At 36.1% G+C, this 7,021-nt stretch overlaps 1 pseudogene; it reads right to left on the bottom strand.

Moving 5' to 3' along the window:
• Nucleotides 1-728: 728 nt before the first annotated feature.
• Nucleotides 729-6,274, bottom strand: LOC125811366 (TMV resistance protein N-like; annotated as a pseudogene).
• Between the last annotated feature and the right edge of the window lie 747 nt (nt 6,275-7,021).

The raw sequence follows: 7,021 nt of genomic DNA, 5'->3' as shown, positions 1-7,021 counted from the left end.
TCCACCCATTTTCGCAAAGTTATAATCTGCAATTTGTTTTTTCCAGTTATTGTCAGCAAAAGGAAAATATGATTATATTTCAAAATGAAATTTAAAAAGAACGAATTATTGCTTACCCAAGTTCTTTCGTGAATCTTTTTCTTAGGTAGAGGAAATATGTTCCCTTCATAGGCAGTGTCATCGATTTTGTTATCAAAATACCATCTTCTTCTTCTCAGTTTGCATGCTACCAACAAGGCGGTAGATTGTAAGATTGAAAAACTATTGATAATCCAAAAAGGAGCGACCACAACTAGTATTCTGTCATTTACTTTTAACATTTTTCCCTAAAAAGTTATGCATCTTCAATTGTTTCATCTTTTCTGTGCATAAGAAAGAGAGATATTTGTGTTTAAATCAGAGATCACGTCTAATATCTTAAGGAGTTTTGGAAATGATAACTCAGTGAAAACAATACAACAAAATTAAAAATAAATTTAGGCGAAGCACCAAGATAGGACGCAAGTTGCAAAAAAGGACCAGTTTTCTTTTTGGTTTACTTCACTTTTCCTCTTTTTCATACATACAAATCACTCACCCGTTATTGATTTTTGTTCAGTTCAACACTAGAAGAAGCTTTGATATTTTTAATAATTCAACTACAACATTAATAGAAGAAAAGAATAGCAAAAATACAAGCAATGAAAAACAAGAGACAACATAAATATTAGAATATTACCTATATTTATTTAATCTAAATTCCTTGGTTTGCAGCTGAAGAAACTGACCACTCTCCCAAGAATATTCGAATGTTTCTTAGAAGAGGAGAGATTCACGTCAAGCTCAGGATCAACTTTATACAACAAACGTAATCCATAATGCTTCATTTCATAATAGAAACACAACTTAGAAAGCCCATAGTCATTTGGTGTTCTCCCATTTGCCTTAGATGTATCCCATAAGTCAGAAAAAGGTATCAACAAAAATGAAATCTCAGGATTACATTCTGAATGGTTGGATAAGGCAAGTTTCTGGGTGATACCCGACATCCCATCATCACACAAGGGAATCAAGTGAGCTGTCATGTCAATCAATTTTCCAGAGTAACATACAACAAATCCCAAGAAGTTCTCACGTACGTACCAATTTTTAGGCAAATTGACCGATACACTTGTACTAGTTCCCTGATGGTGGAATCAACCTGGTATGCTGATCCCCCAACTCATAAGCGCTCTTAGTGACAAGGAATCTTAAGCAGATGAGATATTTTGAAACAATGAATTACATATCAAATCATTGCTCCAATCTGCAGATATTGTATGCAATTGCTTTGAAAATTCTGGTAGCTGTGGAAGCCTCTTGCAATTTGATAAGTACAAGGTTTCAAGATCACCAAGTTGGGCTATGCTTCCAGGCAAATGCACAAAATTATTTCCATTGAGATGTAACCTTTGAAAGACGATAAGCATCCAATGTCTTCCGGAAGTCCTCCATCTATTAAATTACACAAACTAAGATTCAGAATTTCCAATGAGTGTAACCCTTCATTCACCTGAGGGAACACAAAGTACACTCCATCTTCTAAACATTGTCATGAAAAACTAAAGTATTTAAGCTTGTTCAACCGGACAATGGAAGAGGGAGGCTGTGAAATTCGAGTGCAGCTAGCATCAAGCTCCTCCAAGTTTTCTAAATCACCTATCTCTTCGGGCAAGTTTTTAAATTTTGGGCACCACGACACATCTAGCTTCACCAATCCTTTCAACATGCTAATGCTACTTGAAAGAGCTACAAGTTTTTCCATGACTGACTGTAACATCCGACAATTTAAAATGAATATGAAGAAGCTTGAAATTGGAAGTAGTCATTTTTGGAAAATAATTCAGAATCTGGAAATTCGGCCAAGTGTGGAAATCAGTGAGTTTTTGGCCAACTTTGAGCAGTCATAACTCCTATCTCAGGATGATCCAGGAGTAGTCCAGTTATGTTTGGAAAGCCCTTGGAACGATCTTTCCAACGCCACCGAGTTTTCTCGATTCCGAGTTCGTATGAGCGAGTTATGCCCTTTGAAAGTTGGGCAGTTGGCAGGGAGTCCGTCCGGAAATTTAAGGGCATTTTGGTCTTTTCACAAATCATTTCTTTTGAGGTTATATTGTTGTGTTAGGCTGATTGTGGATCATTTTTGTTCCATTTTAAAAGAGTAAGAGTTAGGGTTCTTGAGTGAAGAAGAGAAGAAGAGAGAAAAAAGAGAAGAAGAAGAAGAAGTGGGAGCTAGGGTTGTGGATGCAAGACGTTTTCTTCATCAAATTTCTTGGGGAATCTTAGTAAAGGTATGGGAGTTCTTTATCTAGGGCAAGCTATCACCCTAGAGCCAATTTCAAATGGTTTTCAACTTTTCCAAAGTTTGTGAAAAAGCCTAATTTTTACTCAAACTCATGGGTTCTTGCATGAAACGATTTCAAATGATAAGTTATGATATTATTGATTTTTATTTGATGTTTTAAGATGAAAAACTCCATGAATCCTTGTATTCTACAAAACCCCAAAATGTGTTTATGAAGTGGGTCTATTTCTATAAATTCAAAGTTGATGGAATTATGTGTAAAGTGAATTGTATTGATATATCTTGTGTTGTTTAATGTTTATTCATGAATAATTGTTGATAATGGGTGAATTAAGGGTGGTAAGCCTTATGAGTGAAGTATTGGTGATTGCTTGGATTTTTGGTGATTTTGGCTATGGCTTTGAATTATGGTAAGAAAGCTTGAACTCTATTTATTGAATTAATTTTTGTTGGTAGGTTGAATCCACCTTTGGTGGAAGTGTTATATCTTGTTCTTGTGTGGTATTATTGTGAATTGTAGCCATGAAGGCATTGGGGAAGTTGTTGCATAATGTTGGAATATTGTATTATTGTGAATTGAGGCCATGAAGGGCATTATATGAGTGTGATTGTATTGTTATATTATTATATGTGAATGAGTTTTATGTGAAGCTATATGTGAAGGTATGATGTGAATGAGTTTTATATGAAGCTATATGTGAAGGTATGATGTGAATGAGTTTTATGTGAAGCTATATGTGAAGGTATGATGTGAATGAGTTTTATATGAAGCTATATGTGAAGGTATGATGTGAATGAGTTTTATGTGATCTTGTGATGATCCTATGTAAAGTGGATAGCATTGTGAGTTAAAGTATGATTTCTCATGATGTATATATGATATGATGTTGGATTATGAAGTATCCTTAAATGAAAATGTTGTGACTTGGTTGGTAGACTAAAGTGTCCCTCCTTGTTACTTAAAGTCTTGAATGCATGAATGTGTGAAATGGGCAGAACTAAGAAATGGTGCCCTTTCTATAAATGCTAAAAGAGGAATTCTAGGCCAAGACTTGAATCGGCAAAACTAAGAAATGGTGCCCTTTCATAAGTCTAGCTTTCCTAAGTAAATGTAAAACCATGAAATCGGTAGACCTAATGGTGGTAGCCCTTCTTATGTGTGAAATGATGAACCTTGGACCGGCAGGCTTAAGGCACCCTTAATGAAAAAAAATTGGTAGGCCTAAGGCACCCTTCCAGGGGGATTTAATGAGCTATCCTTATGAACCTTGATTGGCCATGACTAAGAAATGGGGCCTTTCTTGGGAAGAGGTACTATGAGTTGGTTGAACTAGAAAAGGAACCTTCTCTAAGTACATATGTGATTGAATACTCTATGGGAAACAAGGCTAGCACCGAGTGGATGTGGTTAGGAAGGTGGCCTAGTTGAGTATGAGATTAGGCACAATGAACTTCCTTGGACATCCCCTAAACCATGTGCGTACATGGGTTTCTTACTAGTTCTACCTTTGGCAAGTAGAACAACCTCCACAGAGTAGGATAGACTCCGGATTCCATACCTAGCTAGTATGGTCTATGTCGGTTATGCCTATTCCCATCATGTGGGATGCGCACTCTAGTTATTGGATAGGTTCTACAACGTGTAGATAGTAGTATGGGATGCTATCTACACATGTCACGAGTAGGCTTTGAAGATACTAAAGTGAGTTCCCTAAGTCTAACGACTATTATGTGAAAGTCCCCTTATGTGCTTGAATGTCTCCAAAAATGGTTTCTTAAAGAATGTTGGTCTATTGATGTTATGTTGTAAAGGAAATGTCCTTATCTAAGGTAATCTTGAGGAACACTTAAGTGTGCTTGAAGAGGTTGTATGGGCGGTCACTTCTTGTCTTACTCAAGTGTGTCTTAAGGTTATATTAGGTAGAGGTCCTATGGTAATGAAATGACATGTGTTCCTTTAAAGTTAAGCATGGGTTGTATATGAATATATGTTGAGTATGTATACGGTTGGCTATGGTTTTATATGTGAACATTGACTTAGTATGTTATATTGTAATGGTAAATTTCCTTATCTATGGTAACCCTTAGGAACACTTAGGTGTATATGAAGAGATTGTATGGGCGGTCACTTCATGTTTCACCTAAGTGTGGCTTTGGGTAACTTGAGATAGAGGTCAAGAAATGATGAAAATGCTTACTTGTCAATTATGTTCATGTGTTGTACATTGGTACTAGTTGTGCATGATGGCTTGTGATATGAAGCATGATAAGTGGTAAGTTCACATTTGGTGGCCTTAGGATGATGCTTTAGTGTGGATGGTGGTATGGGACGCTATCCAGACATTGCACAAAGTGTTGTCCAAGGGTTACTTGAGGTGGATGGTTTAAGGTGAAGGAATGGGTTATGTGTGGAGTATTTGCTAAAGTGGTTAATGACTTGTATGTTGGTTATGGTTGGATATTGTGACTCTTATACTTGTATTTTTTTTTCATGAAGTTTTACCAAATGGCATAAAAGCATGTTTCTCCAATAAACGTCCCTTTTAGCATGTTTTTGCATGGCTTCCATACTTAGTACTTAATTGTGCTAACCCCTTTCTTTCCCTTTTTGACTAAAGTGTAGGGATTTGGAGATGGTGACATGTCATGGCTTTTTGATAGGTTTCTAAGTGTTGAAGATGAAGACTTGGTGAGTCCTCATATATTCAAGGACAATACCCCATATGTTCTTTTATGTCTTTTTAGTATTGTTTAAGTTGTGTATGGGATTGGTCCCGAATTTTATACTCTAAAGTATTAGATGGTTTTGAGACATCATGTATAACGTCTAGAAAGTCTTCCGCTTGCTATTGTTTTTTTTTTAATGAAATGTTTTCTTGGTAAAGAAAGTTTTTAATTCCTTATGGTTTTAGTGTCTATGCGATGAATGAGGCTTGTATTAGACCTCTTCGAGGTCGAGTACGCCGGTTACGACTAGGGGGTGATCCCGGGTCGTGACACTGACAAATCTAGCTTTGTAAGATGAGCTTGGTGCTGAATAATAGATGACGGTATTTCCTTTATCCCAATGCCTTTCACCTTTATCTCTAACTCCAACTTATTCTTCGAATGATTTCTGGAAATATCTCCAAACTTTGGCAACCCTCTAGATTCAGATGTTCAAGAGACTTCACATTAACACATGGAAAACTCTTAAGGCTTTCACAACGATACAAATTTAACTTAATGAGTCTACTAGAGAAGCTCAGATCTAGCCATCGTAGACACAACAAAAGCTCCTATTCACAACAAATAGACATTAATTTGAGTTTATGGAACTAATATCATATTCAATTTAAACACAAACATCAAATTCTAGGAAAAGCCAAAATAGTAAGTATCTCAAATAAAATCATACCTTTCCTTTTGTCCATAAATCATGCAATAAACTCCACCTGAGATAGAGATGAACAAGCCTTTAAGGTTTAAAATTTTCTGGCAATGACTCCCAAGGATGTTGCTTCCAGAAAATCCACCGCAGGTTGTTGGACAGACACTTAATGGAGCCATTGGAAATGTATTTCGAATCAATCGAAGAGAGGGGTAAAAATAAATTATTTAAGCTACCATCATTTATGTACAATATCATAAGCTTTTTCATATTTTTCATCGCCTCTTTATTAAAGCATATTTGCCAAAATAAGTATACCAGATTGCTTCCACTGTCATGGTCCCCTGGCAAAAAGATAAATAAACGGCTAGTAGACCAATTAATGGCTTAATAAGATAAGATAAATAAATATCAGTATATGAAAACAGGAAAATGAGTAATATTGCATTGTTTAACCTACTTACTGTGTTGTTGTCAATCACTTCTTTGAAATCTTCAATGTTCCATATTCTGCTAGGTTCTCCCGAATCTTTATGCATTTTCACCACGTATTTACCCATCTCTTGTATTAAGTCATCCATTTCTATAGTGTTGTTTATAGAGATGAATACAAGAAATCCTGAGGAACAGGTCCGCATCGCAGATCTCGTACCCAGATTTTCCCGACTTGTTCCTTCTTCGTTTTATAACCCCAATTCGCCTAAATTTAATTCTTTTTCTCAATTCCTCTTTAGATTCAGATACCCAGCATATGTACACAAGAATCTAATAAAAAACAACACTAAAATCGACCTTAAACTCTTAAGAACTCCTCAATCTCATCCCAAATTCAAGAACGAAAGCAGTTCACGAATACAACTCAAGAACATCAAAGTCTCAATCTTTTAGGATGAAAATATACTGAAATAAACATGTTTGGCATGTGGGTGAACGAACCCAATGCTATGTGAACTCACATACCTCGTAGGGATCACCCCTTGACGAAATCCACAAGAAATTCTTCAAGTACTTGATGATTTCCTTACTTCCCCTTCTCTTTTCTCCTCTTCTTTTCTCTTCTCTCAAAACCCTAACTTATTTTTTAATTGCGTAAACTGAATCCCATCAGTTGAGACCCCAATGAAATTACCAAAAATGAATTAAATTAATTGGGTAGTGAAAAGACCACAATACCCTTCTAAAATCCTGTTTTGACTTTTCTTATCTACGCAGCCCAACTTGAAATGGGCATATCTAACTCATACAAACTCAAAACTAAGCAAACACAGTGGCGTTGGAAAGATAATTCAAAGATCTTTCCAACGGTATCTGTAACACACCTATCTCAT

This window comes from Solanum verrucosum, unplaced genomic scaffold, assembly GCF_900185275.1.
Source record: "Solanum verrucosum unplaced genomic scaffold, falcon-dt-bn FXZP01000293.1, whole genome shotgun sequence".
In the NCBI taxonomy this organism is placed as follows: domain Eukaryota; kingdom Viridiplantae; phylum Streptophyta; class Magnoliopsida; order Solanales; family Solanaceae; genus Solanum; species Solanum verrucosum.
The sequence above is the reverse complement of the archived record's forward strand: the minus strand, read 5'-3'. Positions and strand labels throughout refer to the sequence as shown.